Below are 25,376 nucleotides of genomic sequence, written 5' to 3'. Positions count from 1 at the left end.
TGAGGCACAGAGCTTCCAAATTCGGGTCTCCCTGGTTCCCATATCCATTCTTTCTCCACAAGAACATATGTTTCCAGATGAAACATCACAAAATATTTGTTCTAGACCTGGCTGCCATGAATTTATGGTGTGAATTTGGACAAGTCATTTAACTTCTCTGGGCCTCAGCTCTGTAGCTAAAAAATGAAAGGTCATTCTTGCAAAACTAAACATACTCTTGCTGTACAATCCAGCAATCACAATCTTTGGCATTTACCCAAAGGAGATGAAAACTTATGTCCACATAAAACCTGTGCACAGATGTTTATAGCAGCTTTATTCATAATTGCCAAAACTTGTAAGCAACCGAGATGTCCTTCAGTAGGCGAATGGATAAACTGTAGGGCATCCAGATTATGGAGTAGAATTCAGCACTAAAAAGAAAGGAGCTATCAAGCCTTGAAGACACATGGAGGAGACATAAATGCAAACTGTTAAGTGAAGGAAGCCAGTCTGAAAGGCTACATGCTGTATGAGTACAGCTATGTGACATTCTGGAAAAGGCAAAACTGCGGAGACAGTGAAAATGTCAGTGGTGGTCAGGGGTTATGGGGGAGGGAGGGATGAACACAGGGAGCACAGAGTTTTTTAGGGCAATAAACTACTCTATGTTAGATGCCATGATGGTGGCTACCCATCATTACACATTTGTCTAAACCCACAGAATTTACAACATCAGGAGTGAACTCTAATGTGAACTATGGACTTTGGGTGATTACGATGTGTCCGTGTAGATGCAACATCTGTAACAAACGTGCCACCCTGGTGGGGGATGTGGATAATTGGCGAGTCTCTGGTGGGGGGGGCAGGAAGTACAGGGGAAATCTCTGTAGCTTCCCTTCAATTTTGCTGTGAACCTAAAACTGCTCTAAAAAATAGTCTTAATTTTTTTTTTTATTTCTAAGTGAGAGGGTAGAAACTGTAAGGTCTCTTACTGAAGTGCTCCTCAACTTTAATGAGTCAAAGGAATCACCTAAGGATCTTGTTAAGATGCAGAGTCTAATTCAGTAGGTCTGGGGAGAGTCCTGAGGCTCCGTATCTAAGAAGCTTCCAGGTGATGCTGATGTTGCTGGTGCAGATAGCACTTTGAGTGTGGGGGTCTTATAGCATTATCCTTCTGGGATTCCAAGATGGCGGCAAGCATGTCTTCGTCTTCCTGGCATCGCTGCATGCCCACATTTGGTTAGATGCCTTGCATGTGTAATAATGGTAGATACATCGGATCTAATGAGTACAGAAAAATAGCTCAAAGGGACATGGTTGGATGGGAGTTTGTAACTTCAGGGGCTCAGTGATCCTGCAGTCCTCTGAAGGTTCCATTCCTCTAGGACCAAACCAAGCCTGGCCTTCTCCCCACCCTCACCCACAGCAGGTTTCCTGTTAATCCTCACTTTCTCTGTGGCAGGCATACCCACCCTAACTCTGTCCACAGCTCACTCTGACTGACTTAATCCAAAATAAAATCAACCTTAAAGGACATCTTGTAGATGCCATTAGGAAGCACCTACTCTTCCAGAGATCTGAGTTTGCATATTAAATCACCTCCTCCCCATATACATTGCGACATATAAAGTTCCTTCCTCCACTCTGACACCCCCTTTGTTCTGGTAACCAATACCAGCACTATATTAGCTGCCTGTGGTAGCACCGCGCGTTTTTCCTCGTGCAGTGCAAGTTCCTATTCTTCGGGATGGTTGCAGAGGCCAGAGGTCAGCTTTTCATTGTCTCTCTGGGGAAACAGTTATAAATTCAAGACAAAAATAGGGTGTGAATTCAGAATTTCTTTTCTTTCAAAAAAATGCCATTATAAACTACTTGTTTAGAGTTAGGTCTAATTAGACTAATTCAGAAATAGGGGCTTACTGTGTGAACCTATAAAGAAGTGGCTGCTATTTTTTTAACCTGATCTTTTCTTATAATGCCCAAAAGGACAACACTAGGTATTTTTGTACGACTATTGAGGGACAGAGGCAGCTCCAAATATTCGACCTAGATAAACAGATTACCATTCACTTCGTCTGAAAATATAGGGATAATTAACTTGGACAGCCATATAAACAGCAGGGGGCTCCTCCGCGTGTCTGCCTTCCTAAACCAGCAGATAGCTCCCGGAGAGCAGCCGCCTTGCACTCCTGCGTTTTGAATTGTTCTAATGAACTGTATGCTATTGTGGAAAGAACTTTGGAGCATTTCAGTCTTCGTGGGTTTATTCTGCCATCCCAGACCACTCATGTTTATCCATTTGGTAAGGTTTATAACGGATTTGTTTTCCTAAGTTAAAACAAAAGTGTTTTCTTCGTCGTGCAAAGTTTGCAATTTAGTCCATCGCTCCCATCGAGCCCCTGGAATCACAGAGCTGCACAGACCTGAGAAGCGTCTGGTCCGATTCCCCATCCAGTGCCTGATTTCCCCCTACGGAATCTCTGTCCAACGGGGCCTCCCGCCAGTCTGTGCTCGCACATGTTCAGCTGTGGGTTTTGAGTTCCCTCGAGGCCTTCTCGTGTTTGAAGAGTTCTCCTTCTAAGAAAGTTTTTAATGAGATTGAGCCGAAACCCACTTCCCTCTAGTTCCCACCCTTCGATCGCCATGCAGGGAGAGCAAAACAAGTTCTTCCTACACTGGATAGGGCTTCAGGCATTTTAAGTATCCATTATCCCCCCGAGTATACTCTCCTCATCTCCATGTCCCTTGTCAGTTGTCTTTATGTCACTATCCTGTCACTGCCCTTTGAGCAGGCTCCTGACTCTTTCCAGCCTTCCCTAAGCTTGTGGTCCAGACCTGGGACCCTCCTCTGGGTTCGAGTGGGACCAGCCTTCTGGAGCAGTTGTTCTCAACCTTGACTGCGTGTTGGAGTCCCCTGGACGTCACTGACCCAGGGTCCGGATTTGTGCAGACTTCTAGGGTACCTCAAATGCAGTGGAGGTGGAGAACCACTATTTCTAGAGTCTTCACCAGTCAGAGGCATTGCTGGCTGCGTGGGTTGAGTGTGGAGAAGGGATGGGAAGGATGGTTAGGGTGGAGGAGAAGCTACAACCTTTTGTTGAACTGGCAGGTGTCTCTTTAAGCTGGAACTAGTCCTCGTTGTTTGGTTTTTAGGTTTTAATCTTGAATTATTTTACATTGATACAAAACCAATGTGATCATAGCTAAAGTTTTGCAGCTGAGCTAGGTGACCTCATGTTTTTCTGTTTCATGTTTTATCATGTTTCTGGCATGATATTTCATTTTTCTCTCTGGATGTTATGACAAGGCATTTGGGGAGTTGGGACGCGGGGGTGCACACATCTCCCTCCTGAGAGATCTGTCCCCTCCCTACCTCCGTCAACTCTATACTTCTCATTCACTGCAGCAGGTCAGTGACATATCATGAATTTGCTGTTCACCTAAAAAAGACTCCTCATCTTTTTCCCCTCATGCCACCTACTAAGCCATTACCCCCATCTTATATTTTGGCAATCTTTTTTTTTTAATTAAAAAATTCACCTTTAATAGTGATAAAGGCAAGGCGGGAGAATGTGGCTTAGGTGTGCCACAGCGATGAGCTTCCTGATCCTGGGTTCCAGAATTAGCTGGACTTTCCCACAGGCAGTACTAGAAAAGCACAGACTTCTCATGTGGGGACTGGCTTGTAAAACGTACCGCATGGAGGCACAGACCAGAAAGTGTGCCCTCTGTCTGCAGGCAGACACCCCAAAAAGGGAATTGCATTTTACAAGGAAAGAAGAAGAGGTAAACGATGATGCTTTGGCCCAGTACGTACCGCATTCACCATATTCATGGTAAATGCATGAATTTCACTTAATCTGTACAATAATTCTGTGATGTGCACGTAATGATGACCATGTTACAGACGAGGAAGCTGGTGCTCAGAAGGGCAAAGCACTAATAAGTAGGGTATCAGGATGGAAATGGGTGTCATGCCCTTTCCCCCACACCGTCCTGCTAAGGTAAGGGAGGCCCTTATCCCTACTGAATTTCATCATATTAGGTTCACCCCAGAGTTCCAGGCTTTCAGTCTTTCTGAGTCCTGTTTGTGCACGGCATGCGTTTGCTAGGTTAGGAAAACCTGCTCCACTGTGATGAAACACAGACCACCAGGAGACTCTCTACCTGCCTTTGAGCAACATGCTGTATAAAGTAGCACGTCAGACATGTACTTGCGAAACTCATTGACCCTATATTCTTGACTCTGTGCACGAAAAGTAGAAAGAAAAGGGGATTTATTTTTCATCAGTGTGTCTGAATGATTTATATAGGTAGTTCCTAACTTGGAACAGGAAAGGTGATTTGTAAGGCAGATGTTTGATCATTTAAAGATACATTTTGCCCTAGAAATAGTATTTCATCTTCTGGCTTTCTCAGTGCCTATTGAACCCGCCACATACCTGGTATGTATAGTGAAAACACTCCTCCAACTCCATCATGAGTATACTGTGGATTATTATAGCAGTGTATTCCTAATTGTTAGTAAAGGTCCTGTCTCCCCTGTGGTGGCAGTGGCTTTTTTTTTTTTTTTTAAGATCTCTAGAAGATCACAGACCTGGTATGCTTGTTTAACATGCCCAGATGATGTGTCCTTAACATTTGCTAATCCAGCAATTATTTTCCTGATGAGAGGTGAACTGTTTTAATGGAACACAAACTACACCAAATTTCAGAACTGCAGAACATTCGAGGTTTAGATATCCCTTTCTTCTCCTGTCAGTTTCATGCCAGACCTACTGAAAATTGAGGCTTTAGAGCAGAATTATGTCTCAGTACAATGGACTATTTCAAAAATTCCTTCGTACATAAATACCCACTTCTGCACTTTTCTGCACATGCTTTGGAATGCAAGGGGTCCCTTCCTGCACTTACCTGCCTTTCTCTGAGTCTGGCTCCACTGGCTTTGACATTTATAAAAGTCTCAACTGCTTACCTCAGCACCTTTGACATTCTGTGGTTCTTTGGGAAAGGGCTAATTAAGAATGAAATATAAATGGATGGAAATAATATATGACTCTTTGTATGGAATCACTAGTCAGGGCTGTTTGCTCAGGAGGCTGGAAAGGGACCAACAGAGAGACTCTGCACAAGACCCTGTACCCCTCTGTCTGCTCTCACTCGCTTTGCTCTAGCCTCCTCCCTCTGCAAACATACATATATATTCTGTCTGAGTTGAAAGCTGAGGCCTGTGGATAGGAAATTTCCAAGCACTTGAAGCCATTCATTTCCAGGTTTCCAGCTTGATTTCTGTTCTTCACATCCATCTCAACCTTGGGGCCCTGGTCAAAAACTTCTAACCAGTGTCCTAACTAGAACCCACAACCCTAGAGATGCAGGAGGTGATGAGGTGATGACAGTGTGTGTGTAATTAAATATGTATACATCCAGAATTCAAACAAATGATATCGGAATAGTCTGAATACATGTGGGGCACTTCTGTGTGCTAGGCACTGGTCGCAAAAGGAAAGATACAGTTTAAGTCTGGATTACAGTAAAAGGTAATTAGCGTCATGGGATGGCATTCAAGTGCCGTGGGCATCTAGGAGAGGGAACCCTGTAGAAGTCAGGATTCCCAGAGCAGCTGGAGTTTTGGATTGGGTTATAGAGGATAAGTAAAATTTGGGAAAGTGGGCAGGCAGACAAACAGGAGAAGGTGTTCCAAGCAGAGGGAAAAGCACAAGACAGCGTAATGTATTCTGGAAGATGCAAGTCCTCTGAAGTCTGAGCTGAGAATGCAGGAAGAAGACAAGAAGTGTAAGGCGGAAGTCCCTGCACGATGGCCTTTAGGTGCCATGCAGTGGAGTTTATGTTTTACACTCTAGGTAGTGGGAAGCTACTGAAAAATTTCAGGCAGGGGAAGAGAGGCATGGCCAGACGTCTTGGGCATCAAAGCTGAGGCATGTATGCTAAAAATAATTCAAATCAGAGGGAAGTAGGATTCTTTCTTCATCATTGGAAAAAAAAAAATAAAGCTCTTACCTCAGCTTTGGGTAGAAATCTTCGCTTTTTCCTCCGGAAATACAGCTTCATCTTCTCCTTTGTGGTTTCTGGGCTGGTGCTTTCTTAATCTGGTCTTGCAAGCAAAGCTACCAGATGGCTCCTGTCCCTTGCGCCGTCCTGGGCATGCCCGCCTGTCGGGGTTGATGAATGAACTCCTCCCTTGTACTTCTGACCTTTGCATTGCCACCTTTCCAGCTGCGTGACTCCAGACTCTCTCGGTCGAAGCATCATGCGTGGAGATTCATGGGCCCCCTTGGGAACAGACCACTTCCCTTAAATCACTTGTCAGAGGCACTGAGAGGCTGCTACTTAGTGGAACATTAGAAACGGTTTTAGTATTTTGAACTTTGACCTGAGTACAATGTGATCACTCTGAAGTTGAGGCTTTCTCTTCTCTTTATTCCTTTTATTTCTTCCTTTTCCGCTCCAATTCCCCCCACTTTTTTTTTTCTTTTCCAAAATTTTTAGGTCGCATGTGGTAACTTTTTCTCCCAGTGAAGGTCTAGTGTTGATAAAAGAGTGACTAACCCACGAAGCTCTGGTCTACCAGAGTGAGCCCTGGGCTGGTGTGGGCATGGTGTTGGAAACCATCCTGCACATTTCCACCTTGCCCCACTCCATCCTCAGCCAGGGGCACTCAGGGTTCTTCCTGGCGGTCCAGAGGGAAGGTTCTGGAGGGCACTGTTGGAAAGAACCAGAAGGAAGACACAGAACTGCTAAGAATCAAAGAGACTGCTGTGGAAAGCTGGCTATACAGGAAGAAGGAAAAGAAAGGCGAGAATTGAGAGGGTAGCAATCTAGGAGTGAGAAGGAGTAGGGAAAATAGCCTGGGAAGAAATACACCGTGTCAGAAGAGTCTTGAAAGGACAGAACAAAATACGTTGTTAGTCCCTCCTTTGGCACTCAGAATTTCCCCCACAGAGAGCAGTACAAGAGGGAGCTGGTTATCTACAACTATGACAAGGATTGCAAAGACCTCGATCGTAAGTTTCTGGAGTGTGGGAACTGGGTGCTGTTTGCTTCGTTCTGTCTCCCTCGCTAGCCATGCCCTTGGGGATCCTATTGGTCTTCTGTTGAAGGATCTGTGGCAACTGCATCTGAGTCTTTTGGTTCACGAAGCAATACACTTAGGGTTTTTACACAGTTTGACGGGAATGGAAGAATATTCTCCAGGCCCTGGCACCTGTCCTTGCGGCCACTTTCCCAAAACAGTGGAACAACTTAAAATAGCCATTCATCTGTCTACTTTTATAACCGTTCTTGTTTTTAATTCCCAACTGGGGCATAGAGTCCGTCTTCTGATGTACCATCAGCTCTCTGTAGCCGGGCTACCATGGAGCAGGGTGCCCTCCAGGAAAAGCTCCAGGCAGTGAAAGCTCCGTGTCAACAGTGGAAAGTGTGTTGGCTGCTCTGGGATATTCCGCCCACAAGTAATTGCCGTGGTATTTTTAAAGCGTCTCTGTCAGGATATAGGCAGGGCCGGTGCTCGGCTGGGGGCACCATGGTATATTCCTTCTGACTGATCAGTGTCCGTGTCAGAGCATTGATTAAATATTTAGACTGTCACCCCTAGATCTGGGGTTGAGGCTGAAATTGTACATAGTCACATATTTTCCTTTTGGTTGCACTAGTATTTGGGATATGGGATGTTTTGACACCTGAATTAAACCCCGGCCCTCTCCGTGGGGAAGGAGTGTAGCCACCCCCTGCCTGCTTTTCCCCAACCCCACTCCTTGCCAGGCTGGAACTCGGGAGTAGGGCTTAAAGGTGCCCAGCTGGGGTGGGGGGGGGGGGCTCCAATCCCTATTCCCTGTGCTGCTCACTGGCTTCCCTGTCTTTCTTTGAAAGGCAAATTCTCCAAGTTCAGGCTCTGAATAGACAGAGGATTAAAGGCTTTTGAAGTCAAAAATAGGTCTTCAAAGCTGCCAGCAGTGGCCAAGGATTCCCTCCATTACAGCATGGGTCCAAAAACCCAGCCCGGCACACATCTCCCAAATACTTTGGGAAGCTCATTTCCTTTGTGCAACAAGACCTGTGCTGTGTGTGGGTCTCAGACTTGGACGCTGAGGAGCAGGCCTTGCTGGAGGAGGGAGGGAGGTGGCTTCCGTGCTGACTGGTGCACTGCAAAACACAGGCGCGGTACCTTACTGGGGTGCTGCAGCAGGTGCTGTCAATCCAGCTCGGGCATCCGAGTTTGCTGGGGGTCCTGTTCTAATTCACATGGTTCTTTACGAGTTTGGGCCACGAGCCGGACTGATGGGCATCAGATCCCTTGGGCTCACTTGTGCCGAGTGCATCGTGTGCTGGTTGCTCTCCTGCCATCTGGAAGCCATTAGCATTGAAATGGTTACAGCCGCTTGCTGTGTACTGAGTGTCGCAAGAGGCACAGCCCAGCACAGCCCCGGTTCTGGGAGCCAGGAGCCTTTTGCTTCCTGTAGGATTTCCAGTTTAAAACCCAGTGAAGCCCTACCCTCCAGGCCATCATCAGGTCCCCTTCTATCCCTTCCTTTTCCTCCCCTTCTGGAGCTCAAGAGCAATGGTACTTGCAGGGGGCAGGGGTGAGGGGAGATCCTGATATCTATCCTTATGTCATTTCTCGCCCACCTTGTAGGTTGAAGGAGGGATGCAAGTAAGTCACTCTTTAAAAAAAAAACCCCAGGAAAGGAGTTCCATTTTACATTCTCTTCTGTGTGCATTTTGTAAAATGGAATCTCTCAGGAGAACCATCAGAGGACATGGGGACTCAAACCTCTAGCCACCTAAAATCGCAATAATAACCGTGTTGTAATCATCGCTGCCAGTGGTGGCTGGTAATATGCTAGGAGGGGTGTCTGCCTTAGTCCTCACACAGCCCTGCGGCCGGGGACACCGCGTCTCAGAGAGCTGCGCCGCTAAGAAAGGAAACACTGGATTCTGACCAAGATCTTCACGATTCCAAAGCCTATGCTCTTTCTGCTCTGTGGGCCCGTGCCCCATTTAGGCCTCGGCAGGCTGGAAGCCCCAGGAGCACGGAGCAGCAAAGGAGGAACAAACATCTGCAGTTCACACTAGATAGTTCAGTCATGGGTTTCTCTGAGGAAGCACAATGATCTTCGGAAAGGAAACTCACGCAGTCCGTCAGCTACTTGCCAACACTAGTACGGTACAGCGTGCCAGAAACAGCCAAACCTTGTTTTGGGTATGAAAGCAGCTGTTATAATAAACTCCTCTGCTCTACCTCTTTTTCCTGTTATGGTAGAATGGCTGTTTAAAGTAAATGTCTCCAATACATGGATTTTCTGGGGTCATGAAAACAGTTTTTAATTGGCAGGCTCTATGACATTTTTTGGTGAAGTTAGGAAGTAAACAGAATGCCACATGCCATTTCAGATTCCCGCCGCATAAAGGTCTCTGGATGCGAGAAACCGTGTTCCCTGCCCCCCACTCCCTTGGGCTGAAGCCCTCTCAGGCATTTGGCTTGCTCCAGAACGAATGGATCTCTGCCTCTCGGCTATCCCAGGTCTTATGAAGCAGAGGGAGGGGAACGAGTGCACAGAATGTAGAGTCCAATCTGGGTTTGAATCCTGGTTCTGCCAGCTGCTAGTATGTCTCCTCAAGGGGGTTATTCTGAACTTCAGTCTCCTGATCTGTAAAATGGCACAGTAGTAACTATTCATTAGGTTATTGAGTTCAAAACAAAATTCAAAGTAATAGCCAAGATTTACATAATTCCTATTACACGCTGTGTGGTGTTGGGTGTTTTACATGTATTAACTCATTTAATCTTCTCAACAACCCCCTGGGATGGGCACCATGCTGGCCGTATTCTAGCCATTCCCTGCCTGCATGAAACCTACATTCTTTCTGAGGAAAGACAAAAGAGAAGTAAAATAAATAGCATGTTAAATGGTGCTCAGTGCTATGGAGAGAAATAAAATGGGAATGGGGAACGGGGGAGAATAGTGTTGTCATTTTCAAAAGAATGATCAGGGAAGCCTCTCTGACAAGTTGATATTTGAGTAAAGACTTTAGAAAATGATGGGGGTGGGAGGGGGGAGCCATGAGGATATCCAGGAGAGAGAGTCCTGGGCAGAGGAAAAGGCAAGTGCAAAGGTCCTGTAGCAGCGTGTCTGGTATATCCAAGGAGACCAGTGTGGCCGGAGTTGAAGGAGCAAAGGGAAGAGCAGAGGAGGTCAGAGAGGTCAGGGTTGGGGCACAGACTGCATAGGGCTTCATGGGCCCTAGCTCTGTCTCAGTGAGAAGAGAAGCTACCAGAAAAGCTTAAGCAGAGGAAGGGCATGATCAGGATGAAGCCAGATGTGTAGAAAGGACACTTCTGATTCATTCACTACAGCTGCTGCCCCTGCTGTTGGTTCCCACAAGGACATTTGCCAACTTTCTGAGACTGTTTAAGTAGGACATTTCTTAACAGGACATCTGGGCCTCCACTGTCAACATCGTACTTGTTGATTTTAACAACAGATGAACTTTCCCCAACTTCCCCTCTATCTGCGTCCAGCCTCCTCCCTTCTGGATGATTCCATCCTTTGCCGCCTCTCCACATTGGATTGTCTTGAGGACGCTACTAAAGATGGCTGCATAGATGACTGTGGTCTACACTCATGATTCATAATGTGTTGTTCCATTTGCATTAGTTATTGGTCCAGGGACTCACAGATAAATATTGCTTTGGCCAGGCAACCAAGAGAACCAATGGAGAGCAAGGATGAAGAAGGTCATGTTTGTCAATGGACTTGCTCCCTCAGTGTGACCGAGAACTCTTTAGCACCTATAAATTCCTTTGGGAAAGATTATGATATCCTGATATTCCTGTGAGGGGCCAGGCATCACAGATTCTAAGCCTTAGGTATGGGTGGCTTCTAGAGCCCAGAGATCTCCTGAAGTAAAGTCCAAATATATGTCTAGGTGGATTTTTCTGGGGAGAGGTCATGACTTTCATGTTGCTTGTTCCTTGAATGGCTTCATCACAATTGCAGGCCATATTTGCAACCTTGAATATGCTAGTGCATTAACCTGTCTGCAAGCATGTGACAGTATACACATTTCAAAAAGGGGTCTAGTTTCCTAATATTAAGAATCTATAATATCTCTATTTAACAAATATTACTTGTAGGGTCTCCAAGATAGAAAGATAAATTGTGGTCTCTTAGAAGTCATGCAGTGTATTTTTGAGGACATCAGGTGTGCTATCACACGGGGTCTGTTTTGCCTCCTTGCTCAGTGACTAAACTGCTAGGAATTCACCGGCTGTATTAGATCACTTATTCTCATATGCTCCTCATTGCCTTTGAAACACCTCCAATTTTAGCAATGCTTTACAGCCATGCACATGAGTCAAATAGTTTAAAACAACAACCTAGGCCTTAGGTATTTGGAAGCACCCCCCCCCAATCCCCTGGGGTCCTTCGTGGAACAGGTCTCACACACAAGATGAGGTCCCAGCTGCAAAGGGGAACAAAGGGAACAACTTAACAGGGAAGCATAGTGACTTTGCAGCAGTCAGTGCTAGAAACAGATGTTCCTCCAGTCGTGCTGGCACATGCAGACACGTTCTGGTGCTTGAGGCAGGGCGTGCACCTGGCGTGCCTGTTGGTCGGGGCTCCTCGGCAGACGTACCTGAAGGCGGAATTCGGTGGGTCGCTGCTTCCCCCCGGGGCACATTAGTCCACAGGCCCAGTTCAGAGAAGCCCTCAAGGGGTTCTTAGCCGGGACTTAGAGAAGTCAACAAAAGGATTTGTTGAGAATGACTGATCCCACGCCCTGGAATGCAAACCCCGCACAGTTTATGGTACGTAATTATATACAATAAACTATAAAGGACATACAGTGGGTTTTGATATCAGGTTCCAGTTCCTCCTCACTAAAGGAACTGGTAAAAACCCTTCATCATTGCGGCTAAGGAAATAGCTCTGGTCCTGTCTGAATCTGTTTCCATATGTCCACACTGCCCCTTCCCCCACTGTTTAGTCTCACTGACTAAAGTGATGTCTGCCTCTCACATCAGGGTCAGAAGCGTCCACAGGCCCCCCGATTTATCGCTGTGGAGGGGAAGAAGTGGGGCCATCAGAAACATGATCAGATATGATAAGCTCATATTTGATAAGTAGAAAAGATCTGCCATACAAATTATGAAACTGGTGTCTGTTTATTTTGTTCTTTAATTGCATAGAAATTTCACATTTTTGATCAAATGGAAATTTTAAAAGGAAAACTATGAAAGGACATTTACTACGGGTTCAGTCTGTGTTTCTGTCAACCAACACGGGCAATGGTTCGGTTTTGTCCTGGCCACAGGGGAGCCCTAGCCTCTGTTCCTAACTCGAATATACTGTTAGAAGATAAACTGAGGCATATTAAGAATTTTGAGAGTTAAAGCAAACATCTGTTCACATTGGGGCAGCGTCAAACCAGAAGTAGTTAGAAGGGCTCCACCAACAGGAGCCAGGGGAGAGACTTCTGTAGAGAAGGTGCCCCGTAGCAAGGAGAGGAAATTCATTGATTAGCTAACGCTTAAGCCTAGTTGGCTGTTTGTGACTGGCTGTTCTTAGGTTTCGATGCTGTAACCTAGAGGCCTTTACAGACTTCGGTTTTGGTTTGCTTATATAGGCTGCCAGGACAGAGAGCCACCTCGGTCCGATGGCCTCTGTCTAATTCGTTTAGCAGTACCGGTCTCCTAGAGGGTTTCATTATCTTTTGCTACAGAGCTGTCCTCTCTGTTTCCTGAAAAGATGGGCGGAGGTTTAACCTGTTTGCCCAGAGCCTTTTCCTGCCGGAAGATCAGGCCCAAACCTGGATCCCCTGGGCGTGAGGAATCAGTACCCTCCCTGTGTCACAACGTTACGTGTCCCCTTGGCAGCAAGCGGTTTGAGGCACGGCCTGCATCCCCCGGCGTCGGGTGCGCCCCACAGAATGATACCGCGGGGAAACCATGTTGCACCCACTCCTGCAGGAATTCGAGGGTTGCACTGATCTGCTCCCAGCGGTGGCGCGGGGACTTCCGAACCGTGGTGCTTGACTTGCTAGAAACGAGATAGCGTGGTAAAAATAAGGCAAGTCGGTGTGGTCTCTCCGATTTATGACCTATTTTTGTCTCATGAGGGCGGGAGGAGGGAGAGGCACTGAGGTTGAGGAAGAAGTCTGAATTGCATCTACCGGGAGGGAACACTTCCTTTGTCGCGACCTAGCACCCCAGATGGGCAGTGCCTGCCGCGTGTGCCGAGCCACCGTGTTGGGCCCCAGTTTGGGGGCACAGGAGGGCACGTGGCCACGGGGTCGGTGGGGTGGGGTGGGCGGGAGTTGAGTGGAAGCCGAGGTCTCACCCTGCTCCGAGGACCAGGTGCGCAGCTAGAGCCAAAGCCTTAGTACTGGCCATTTGGCAAATAAGAATCCCCGCATCGTAACAGCGGGAGCTGCGTCGGTACTCGCTTCTGTACCTCACGGGCTTGCTCGATCGTGTCCTCGACGTCCAAGCAATTTTACACGACTCGTTTCGTGCGCTACTTTCCTTTCTCTTTAATCTCTGGAACCCGCTGTTCTTTGTCAACAGAAATAATCTATGTCTTCTCTGTGCCCCGTGCGTGAGGCGCAGACATTGCACCTCAGGGTCTCCCGGCTGGTTGGGACATAGAGGACTCAGTGGTGACAACCTTCCTTATAGAGTCTTTCCCAAGACCTGTTGTTGCTTATTTTCCTCTCCCTGTTGCCACAGCTCTCCCCTTTCTTCTGTTATTTCTAGATAATCACAAATCTTTGCTCTTCCAATAAAAAAAAATTGGGGGGGGGGTTATTTCTCTCCCCTGCTCTGAGAGCCTTTCCATTCTCCCCGAGGCCCATACAGCTGAAGCCTTAGAAAGAAGGAGCCCTCCCTGAGCCCCTGCCTCTCCCGGCCCCACTTGAATGCACATTTCTCATAGGTGATTTGTGCCCACTCGTGATGTCTGTCTGGGAAGTGAGCAAGAGTGGAAACCGTCGGATCTGCCCACCAAGCTCAAAGCCAAGAAGATTTGCTTCTATGCTGCAGTGCCATAGATACAATTGAGTAAATCTACAATCACACAGGCATTGGGGGCTCTGTATACCCTAGTAAATTAGTGCTTCTAATTTTATAAGCACTGTCATAACCACAGCTGTAAGTGGGATTTTTCCCTTTACTGTAGTGTATGTTCCTGTGCTTTACTAGGTGTTGTTTATTAGGTGTTGTTTCCCCTAAGTGCTGTATAAAGTGACAGATTGTTTCAGGGCAACCGGTAGACTGTATTTTACAGGTCGTTGTTGTCTTTACTAGCTTTGCTGCTGTAACACAACCGCTTTCTGGCAGGAAGGAACATTGCCTGGTAGCTGGGCTTATTAAGTCCAGACTTGGTTTTATTCATCATTTAGGAGTGGATGCCTTGTGAATCACTGAATCCTTCTTTTTTAGTTCCTCGCAGGGCCATGCATGATGTGGAAGTAACGAAATAGCACTGTCTCGATTTGCAAGATCACACTGCCGGCCTGTCAGCCGTGGGATGAGCGCTTTTCCAACCCTTCTAAGACTTCCTGGGGAAGTTTTGCTGCCCCAGGAAGCTTCGAAGAGCCCTGCTTTGGGCCCTGTTCTAGAAGGGGTGTGTGTCCTCAGTCTGCTGAGCCGAGCCCATCCCTGGCATGCCACTGTGTAGTGGCCATTCAAGCAAATACTTCTTGGGGCACCTGACTGGCTCAGTTGGTTAAGCATCTGCTTTCAGCTCAGGTCATGATCCCGGGATCCTGAGATCAAGTCCGGCATCAGGCTCCCTGCTCAGCGGGGAGCCTGCTTCTCCCTCTCCCTCTGCGGCTCCCCCTGCTCATGTCCTCGCACGCGCTCTCTCTCTCTTTCTCTTTCAAATAAACAAAACCTTAAAAAAAAAATAAAGACAAATACTTCTTAACTGGAAGGAACCACAGGATATTTTAAAGAATAATAAACAACTCACACTATGTTCTAAACTATATACAGCTTAGGAGGAATTGATGTAAACAAATATATGCTACAAATTAGAAATGAAATACATGAATGATTCCCTAGTGGGTGATTCTGACACAGATTTCAAATTCCGTATTTACTGGGGTAATGGAGAAAAACCCAGAGCTAAGTGTGGGTTGGACGACATTGTTAAGAACTTGTCCTAAGCCTTTTCTTTCCACCTGTTTAACCAGTTTACAGATCGAATTGATAGAAGCTGTTTGGCCATTTGGGCAATAAGATGCGTTTCTTCGAGCATGAAATACAATTAGGTGATTTTATGAACTAAGAAGATCGTATTGGTGAAATTGTGTATATATTTTCTGTATCTTGGATCACCATTGAATAACGGACCAGAGCTCACGTGGCCTGGACCAAATTGTGCAGCTCTCTGCTACAAGAGGTCATGTTCCAAAGGTATTTCGCCTCTGCTGTTGGCAGTTCAGCTGGTGTATTTCTGATGGTTTCCTGTTTCTGTCTCCGGGTCTGGTTGTTGCTGTCAGATGTATGTGTATCGCATGAATGTACAGAGGCCTCGTGCTCCTTTGGACTCTTGGATTTTTTCTGTCTGGCAGCTGGGGTTTTAATTCCTGCATGATTGTAGGAGCCAAAGAGAATATCTTCCAAACTGAGGCTTCTCATTTGAAATCCCTTCCTCTCTGGTGATTCCTTCCTCTGAATCTGCGTGTGTCCTCTACCGCTGCCTGTCCTTAGGCTGGTTCCTCTGTGCTCCACCTCGTCACCTTTGCTACACTCACCGCATGTGGGCAACAGATCACGTCAGTCCTTCTGTACATCATCTCCCGAGCGAGAGGGAAATTCACTTGCAGGGTGGTTGGTCAGAGTTAAGTCAAACCTGTATCCGTGGTATGAAGTTAACAGACACGTGGGAACTGAACCCTGAACATTGTCGGTTTCGCTGGGAATCTAAGATGATCACCCCTGCAGAGATCATGAATTTGAAATGTATTAAGTAGCCATGGAAGTTTTGAATTCACAACGTCTAATGTGCACAAATATCACTAATAAGAATGCCTGTATGATCTCTGTACCCTGGAGGGAGAGAAAAGGAACAAAGGTCCCATATAACCCTCCCCCTGTCCCGTGATCCTGGACTTCTCAAGTGGTTTCCTGTACAGACAGAGCAGTTTGGTTTGTTTAAAAGTGATGGAGCAGTTGCAGCAGGTTGCAGCCAACAAATGTTGAACAACCAGCCCTCCAGGAGGCAAAGCCCCGATTCTGTAGCATTTGCTCATTTCTTTGGTGTAAATACTCCCAGTACGACCAATTCCAAGCCGCCAATGGAAACTCATGAACATGGAGTTGTGAAGAGATGTAAACCCCTGGTTCTCCCCAGTCAGCATCAGTTGGCTCCAGCACACCCCGGAGGAATCTATGGGAAATTGTGAATTTGAGTTTTGACTTAGAAATCCATTTTTGAAGCCTCTCTATCCACTGTCATGGAAAGCACTTTGTTTGGCTGCATGTGTGTATACAAATATGTGCATTTATCCGTTTTTTTAATCTAGTTATTTCAGTTTTAGAGCATTTTCTAAATTTAACTCTGTCCTCTATGAATTCTTTACAAAGTCATGGAAAATTTAAAAAGCATACATTTTCCCATTTACTTTATATTTGATTATAATTTGGTTACTTGCCTTCTTTTTTGTGTATCGGGTTTCCATTTTTATATTCCTTTGACCTCTACAACCGTAGCTGCCTGCCCCATGGAAACATTTCTTCTTCTCTCTGTCCTTTGTCCACAGTTGATAGCAAGTATGAATAACGAGCTGGTGAACGGGAAGCTCTTCACTGAACCTGGGGACCCCACTCCTCTCACTGCTGGGCTGTAACCTCTAAAATAGATCCCTCCCATTTCCCTCATTATTTATTTGCCAACGTTTCCTCATTTGGGTCACTTCAAGTTGATTGACTCATTTCTCATCACAGTTCGGAACTGAGGCTACATTCAGTGCAGAGCAGATAACTACTTAAAACACCGACAGTAAAATCTGTTGCTCTGTCTTGGCTCACTTTTCCCTTAATTTAAGTGTCCTCAACTATAGTCTTCGCTTGAAGAAAGTAAAAAACACATATTCATAAAGGAATGAGGAATGTCTGTCAGGCTGATTGGTATTTTCATTTACACGGAGGCCCTTTTCTTTTCCCCATCAAAACACTAGTTTCTGCTGGTTTAAAGAAATCAAGTAGGTATGCGAGAGAGCGCGGATTAGGCTTTTTTATGCCAGCACCTGCTGCACAGCATAATTTCCACATGCCCCAACACTGCTTCAGTGATAAACAGCAAACACGCTATCATTAACTGAGACTTGCCCCCCCCCGGCTCAGCAGGGTTCCCATCACCCTGATATTAGCTCCTCAGCTGCCCCCGAAATAACACTTTTTAAAGAAACAACACTCAAGGCAGATGGTGCATTGTGGGTTTACATTTCTCATCTCTGCCCTGTCGGATTTAGTTTCGTGGGTGCCAAGGGACAGAAAGCGTAGGCATGCTGCCCTGCTGCTTCCGATCTCGGGGTTCCTTTCGGGCTGGGCCGGGGTCTTAAAGAATGCTTTGCGAACTCGTTCTTTCTGATAGCTGAGTAATATTCAGACGGGAGAGGGGGTGGGGGAATGGGATAGGCTGGTGAGGGGTAGTAAGGAAGGCACGTTTTGCATGGTGCACTGGGTGTTATACGCAACTAATGAATCATCGAACTTCACATCAGAAACCAGGGATGTACTGTATGGTGACTAACGTAATATAATAAAAAAACATTAAAATAAAAAAAATAAAAAATAAAGAATGCTTTGCGTTCCTTCGGTTAGTAAACGCCAGGGCACTCCCCATCTCTTGCAGTGAACAGAAAACTCTTCCTTTCAGGCTGATTGTTTGGGAGGACAGGGGTTCCCCCAGAGTGTCTGCATTTTGACTGTCAGGCCTTTGAGCTGAATGCTCTCCCAGGACGGCTACCCTCCCGGCCAACAAGACAGATCGGCATGTCACTAGTCACCTAGAAAGCTGGACACAAAGGTGGGAGGGAAGGTCGTGAGGTCCCGGCACCTGAGAGCTGGGGGAAGCGTGCTGCTTCCAACGTGTGTGAGACGGTCCCTGAGGGAGTGACAGAGCCTGAGGTTCCCACTGCCAGGATCCACGCCGCAGTCACGGACGTGTTAAACTGCTTGCCGTGTGGAGTTCTAGAGAACCACCTAGTGTGTTTAGAGAGATGCAAAGGAATAGCTCAGAGAAATGAAATTCCCACACAAACAGGAGGGTGGCCTTGAAAAACACTCGTGCGCGTGGATTTATGCAGTGTGAACCACACAGGTACTAAAGGGGTTCAGGCCCAGCTGGGCTTGGGGTGGGGCTGATTTTAGGAAAGGATTCATTGAGGAGGAGAGATGCAACTAAAGGTTTCAAAAGTAGTCATTTCCTGGAGAGGAAAAGTGTGGGGAGAAGGAGGGCAAATCTCAAGACCTGGAGAAGAAACAAGCAGATCTTTGGGGCGTGCAGCAGGAGTTCCGTGCAGGACCCTGGGGCTATTTCACACACTCCCCACGCTCTTGCTTCTGTGTTACTCTCTGAAGCCTTCTCTGACCACCCTGTTTAAGTTGCTGTCCCCCTCCTCTCCCACATGCCCTTTGCCCATTCCTGACTTAATTTTTCTGCAAGGTGTTTATCACCTCCTAACACCTTACCGTAGCCTCCTACTGAAGTATAAGTTCCATAGGGGCCAAGATTGTTGTCTGTTTCATTGACCATTATACCCAGGGCCTGGTACATAGTAGGTGCTCCATACTTCTTTCTTTTTTTTTTTTTTTAATTTTATTTATTTATTTTGACAGAGAGTGAGAGAGCACAAGCAGAGAGAGCAACAGAGTGAGAGGGAGAAGCAGGCTCCCCATCAAGCAGGGAGACCGATGCGGGGCTTGATTCCAGAACCCTGGGACCATGACCCAAGCCAAAGGCAGACACTTAACCAACTGAGCCACCAGGCACCCCGCCATACTTACTTCTTAATAAATGAATAATGGGATGTAATAAGGAAGAAGCATGGTGATATGGGCAGGGTTTGGGGACCTACATTAGAATTCTAGGGGCGAATCGTGAACCCTGAAGCCTAAAGCCCGGACTGGCTCATGTGTGAGTGGGGCAGACAGTGGACTGTAGTTTCCTCACTGTAAGGTGGATGTTGGCCATCATGACAGCAGATTCTCCTCTTAGCCCTGAGGTTCTTTAAATCTGCATGGTTGGAGGATGCTAGCTGGTGTGCATCTTGGAATCTACTTTGAGCCACCTGGAGCTCCCTATGGCAGTGGAGAATTGCCATGGATTAAACCGTGCAAGCCCCCTGCATGTCTCATAGTTTGCCTTGAAATTATAAAGCTATCTTCTCTTCCCAGCTCACCTCATTCCAAAAATTCCATCACCATTGGGGGATGATTCCCCTGAAGGGCTAACAGACCCTACCAGCCAACCTCCAGGACAACCCTGACCTCTCACAGAGATAATGAGCATTTATTTAGGGTGGAATTAACTTGCTACTCAGTATGTCACCACAGAATAGAAATTACAGCCTGTGGAAGCCCCAGGCCTATAATAGTTAACTCACTGGAGACTGAATTTTAGTGCTCATTTCTGAGAAAGGCATCTTCTATTTTTGTTTGAAAAGATGTTTCTGCACCCCTTTACTTTGACAGAATACTTCTAGAAGTCTAACCTGTCAGCTTTCTACAGTTTATCTTGTTAGGCATCCTTAATCTTGCTTTGTTTTGCTTTCCACTTCTGGAAGTCAGTAAGCTTGGAGAAGCAGCATGTGATAACCCCAGGTTCATCTTACAGCTCAGCCACTTACTGGCTTGGAGAGTCAACCTCTTCGACAGGCACTTTCCTAAACCCTGTAACGTTAGGGCCAGAATTCCTACTCTGCAGAATCATTAAAGGCATTGTAAATAACCAGGAGAGGGTGCCTGGCACCTGTCAGGGCCTCAGGAATAGCAGCCATCCTCCACATTTCCTCCTTGCATTAGCGGCGATGGCCAGCTCGCACCCACTCAACAAAGGTCCAGTGGCTGCCTTCCAAAGACCTGTGCAGTGTACGTGCCTGGCTCCATTATACAGCAGACTCTGATGGCCGAGCTGGAGCTGCATCTCCATAAGTCCTTTTCATTAAAAGATCCAGTGCCTAATCACAGAAGGACATTGTTTGGTAGTGCCAGATAATGAAGTAGTCAGGGCTGCTGATACGTATCATCAGGATTGTTGACAGTTCACGCTGTGTCCCCAGAATAAAATGAATAGGAATAGAGCCAAGAGGAAGGGGGCCAGCGAGGAGAGACAAATGTTGGAAATGTGATGCTTGAGCTCCCCGACGAGCGAGGATTCCTTCCCTCAGAATTGAAAGCATTTGTGTACAGTTCATGCAATAAAGGATTTCTTCTTATAAAAACCACAAAGAGAAAATAAGGGTGCTCTGTTGAGACACCATATATTCTGGCAGATGCTATGTATTCTGAGTGGCTCGTTATATGTGGCTTTTGCCTATAATTCTTTTTTAGTAGGCAGGGTATAAATGATAAATTTCAAACAAATAATACATACTCTTAACATTAAACCCAAACCAGAACTGACTGCCGTATATAAATACTCTAATGAAAAAAAAAAAACTATACCCTTGTTGACTGCAGAATATTAATGTAAGCTCAGAATGAGTGCTGAAGATTTCAGACTCCTAAAACTCTCTTCTAAATAATTTCCCTGGTTTGGATACACTTATGAATTACAGGGATGCTATGAGGCTTCATTTTTTTGTGCAGAAAGTTATTTCATTCCCGAGTCTTGTCCTGCTTCTGTTTTCATGCTTCTCCACATCGTTTAGGAAACTGGGCATAATAAGGTGTCCAGGGCTGAGATTTATATTTGGGAACTAAATTACTCATTAATAAAAAAAATTGTTGCTAATGAAATCCACATTCTGTCATTTAGTAAATGGCCTTTATAATAAGGAAAAATTAATTATTTGTGGGATAAAATGTTTTATGGATGTAACTTTTGTTCTAGTGATGTTACGTAACATCCAAATAACTAACCAGGATGTTAACTCTTACTGTTTTGTTGCTTTTGGGGGCATTTTAATTATAGGAATTTATTTGAATCATCAGTTTTACTGTTAGAGCCAAATCATTCTTACGGGCTTATGGGAATATATGCCACTAGGCAGTAGATTAATAACTATAAAAAAACCACATGAAAAGGTCACTGCAAATCTCAGATCAAAACCTGTGGTTTTCTGGATTTTGCAATCCACCAGCTTTTTGAAGCTTCTCTCTGGTAACATGATCTTTACGGCAACACCACCGAGCTCTGTAGACACTTGTGATAATTAAGACAGACCAGGAATGTCCCACACTTGCCCAGAGTGCCAGGCTTTACCTGACAGGAAAGGGGATTGATCAGCATGAGCCCATTTCAAAAGACAAGCCACCCTTCGGTGATGGTAGAAAAATATGATAGTGAATGAAGGAGACTCTTTTGTTCTCCAAAAAGATTGGAAAAAGACTGGATTGGAGCCTGGACCGCAGCACTTGGGAGGGCTCTTTATGGAGAACCACAGCAGAAAGGAATTCTCTGCTGGTGAATTCTTCTGGTCCTTCGCAGTGTCATTCCTGCAGTGTTTCAATTATTCTCTCCAACTAGCTAACCACCACCCCCTGATTGGCGGCCCCACCCGGCCCCCACTCTTCTTACTCTAAACATGTGTTATTGGAAACAGGGCGACCCAGGGAACTTTGAGTTTGGGCCCTGGGGACCAAATTGTCAGCCTATTCTAAACTTCTGTGGAATACTCAAGGAGTTAACCAGAGTGATTCTGATTTCAGTGACCCCCCCCCAACTTATTTTTTTTTTTTTGCATAATGAAGACTTGGACACTGGAAAATGAGCCAAGAATGAGCCAAGAATCAAGTTTAAGAGGGATAGTTTAAGAGGGATAACCAATGGAAAAGCATGGATCCTTCAGGCGCGTTCTGTCTGTGGCGTGCTGAATTACAAATGTGCTACTTGGGCCAGGATTTTTGATACGCTGAGTCTCCCGGTGGTAAGGGGCAAGACTGCTTCACTTCCTGAGCTAGAATGTCTTATCTGCAGCACTCTGCCCTTGCCCTTCCCACCACCCCCAGCCCCTCCAGCGGGAACAAAGCCCCCAGTCTCTGGAAAGTAATGCTGAGAAAACAAACAGTCCAAAGGCTGGTAACAGGGGGATATCTCTCTTGACTGTTTTTTTGTGACCATCTAGGTTCAAGGAGGAGGGGGTCCCCCAGCTTCGTGAGCCAGCAGGGTCTCTTTGTAGTAGGCATCTGTATGTTTGGCCAGATGTCCTCCCAGCGGAGGGCAGAGAGGAAAAGATAAAACAGAATTCTTATTAAAAATAAGTCTCTGGGGAGAGAAAAAACAAGCCACAGAACGTGTGTCAAGTGGAAAGGGGGGCGAGGCGGTGCCGTCTGATGTTGATTAAATGCTTGATACAGTCAGCAGTGAGAAAGGCACATCGTGAGGAAGAGACCCTGCTCTTGGCATCTGAGCCAGGGACAACGGTCTGGGAGCAGTCCGCATGAGGACTACATGCCCAAGACGGCTGGCGGCAAACAGCAGCAGCACCCACGATGGGCAGAGCGGGAGGGAAGGACCCACGCCCGGAGGGTGTGGACGCGTGGCTTCGGATTTGCTTTGCCTCGCTGACCTCACTTTCTCCATCACTAACACAGTGACGCTTGACCAGATGACCTCTAAGCAACTTTCTCACCCCAGATTCTCTTGTCTCCCCTAACCTCCCCTATGACCAAATCTTCTGTGTCTCTGCTCATGGAATGCAAGGAATCACCCACCACTGTCCTAAAATCCAAAAGGAATGAACCCCCCCCCCCTTAAGCCACAAAAGCGTCATCCAGTCTTTCCAAGGGAGGTCAGTCCAACATCACTGTGTCTATCACCCTTCTTTGCTTACAGCTGCCACCAAAGCAAGTTTATGGGTTCTGGATATGAGGTGTGGCTTGTTTGTGGGTCTGCTGACACTTCCCCCCTCTCCCAGTTCCAAAATATTTTCACTCTGACTGATGTAAGGGGTCTTTGTTTCATTTTAAGCTGCCAGATGGGACAGAGTCTAAGAGCTGATGGGTGTGTGCGTGTGTGTGTGTGTGTGTGTGTGTGTGTGTGTTCATCCTTTATGTAAGGAGGAGGCGTTGGAGTGTTTTTGTTTTTTTCTCTTTGGCACTGTCGTGAGGATAGCAGTATCTGGTACAGGGTGAGCCTGGATTCCAGTGGGAGTGGAAGAGGAAGCTCCCACTGCGATGAAAGGGTCTCACAGCAGTGAAGTGGACAGGAAGGGATGACCAGGGAGAGGCACCGTGGCAAAGTGGAGAGAGTGTGGTGCTTAAAGTCGGACAGACCTGAGTTTGAATCCTGCCTGTGGTGTCTATGGGATGTCATCTCAGCTGTCACTACCATGCCTCCTTGAAAGGTGGTTACGAATAAAGGTGCCGTGTGGAAAGCACCTAGCTCAGCGTCTGGTACAGTGTAGGCCGTAAATGAACAGCAATAACCTACAGATGAGATGATCATGATAAAAATGTCCCATGGGAAGATTAGCAGGGCCTGGCCACTGAGCGAATTAAAGAATATGAGAGAAGACTCGAAGGAGTCTTTGAGTGGGGGATTGGGATAGTGTAGTATTTAGGTCGGATGGAAACATGGACATCGGTGGAAGTTGGAGTTCTGATTTGGCGGGGATGGTACCGAGGTCAGTGCTGGACAGGAGAGGTGGTGCTGAGACATCCAGGGGGGCAATTAGAGGAGGATGGAAAGGAAACAGAGTAAAAGAATGGGAAAACTGATACAGAGAAGTTGATTTACTCTTGGTCTCTGAGTCCGATTTACAGCTTCACCTTCAAGGGTTGGATAACCAAACGTTGATCCAGCATGACCATCTTCTCCATAAGCCTTAGCTCCTCAAAATGTTTCTGTAATTAAGCATCTTCTGGACCTTGGGAGAAAAGCAGAATCTTAGCTCCTACCTCAGACCGACTAAATCAGAAATCTGCATTTGACAGTGTGTTTTATAAGCACTTTCCAGTTTGAGAAGCGCTGTTCTAAAGCATGGCGGCTAGACTAGCAGTGTCTGCATCCCCTGGGAACTTGTTAGAAATCCAAATTCTCAGGCACCTTCTCAGACCTCCTGAATTAGAAGGGCTTTGTTCTGACAAGTCCAATGCACCCCAGAGTTTGAGAATCCCTGCTCTAAGTCATGGAACAGATGGATTGGACCCCCTCCCCTTGAGTCTGCAGCGCAGAACACCGGAGGCTTTGGTTAAACCCTGAAAGTTAAATTGGAGTCATTGTTCTATGCTGTTTCTCTCATCATTTTGCATTAAATACAGCTGAAGAATTCTTTTCACTGAAGAAGGGCACCATGCGTAAAATTACAAACCAAAAGGGGGGAACTTTGGCTGTAGCTTAATCCTCACGACTTACCCATCAAAAGTTATTGAGCACAATTATAGGAGATCGGCCCTTTATGTGCTGTTGCTCCTGTGAGACGCTATTAGTAAGATGCACATAGGAAAACAAGGGATCTCCCGATATTCCTTTCAATGTGATTTTCACATTAAAATGTCCACAGTCTTTGTCTTCTGGGTTTCTAATCAATCTGATGGAAAGTTCCCTTTTTATAGGTTAGTTTCTGGAGTTACTTGCAGAAGTGACGGTGGTTTACCACTGAGACTAGACTGTTTTTCAAAAAGTTGAACAGTGAGCAGTCAAAATTTACCTCCTCTCATCAAAAATGTAGGGGTTTTATTTAGTTTCCTAGTTGTTAGTCAAATCACTGTGATAACTTAAATAACGGTCAGCATCTGTTTTCTGTATATATATATATATATATATATAGTATAATATATATATAATATACAAGAATGGTTATATATTGAACATTTTAATCATAAAATTACCTATATTTTCTGCTGTAGGTTATCGTGCGTTACGGCCAGTGATAGGGTAAAACAGTGTGTGTTGGGGGTGGGGGGGAGAAGGTCACAATTTGTGGTGGTTGCCAATTTCCATGGTGTAAATACTCCCTCCAGGGCTGATATCAAGCTTCCAACAGTTTAACAACCAGCTCCCCAAATTCCCACAAATTTAACAGTTGACTCTTGTAAGCCAATAGGAGCTAGGTCAAGCATACCACTGAAACAAACATCAAGGGACAGTTCGTACTTTTTTTGGTTGGTTGTGTTTGAATTGCTATAGGTCCAATAAGAGCTGAAATAAGTCGATTTGGGCGGTTAAAATCTTTTGTCATGTAGAGATTTTTATTGAAAT

General features: G+C 46.0%; 1 protein-coding gene across 1 annotated transcript in view; it reads left to right on the top strand.

Annotated features, from left to right (window-relative positions):
* The window catches only part of COLEC12 (collectin subfamily member 12), a 185,866-nt gene that overhangs the window by 118,482 nt on the left and 42,008 nt on the right, over nt 1–25,376 (top strand). The gene's annotated exons all lie outside the window — the stretch shown is intronic.

Source organism: Ursus americanus, chromosome 19 (genome assembly GCF_024610735.1).
Source record: "Ursus americanus isolate L20-20 chromosome 19, mUrsAme1.1.p, whole genome shotgun sequence".
NCBI classification, from domain to species: Eukaryota; Metazoa; Chordata; class Mammalia; order Carnivora; family Ursidae; genus Ursus; species Ursus americanus.
This window is presented reverse-complemented; position numbering and strand designations above follow the sequence as displayed.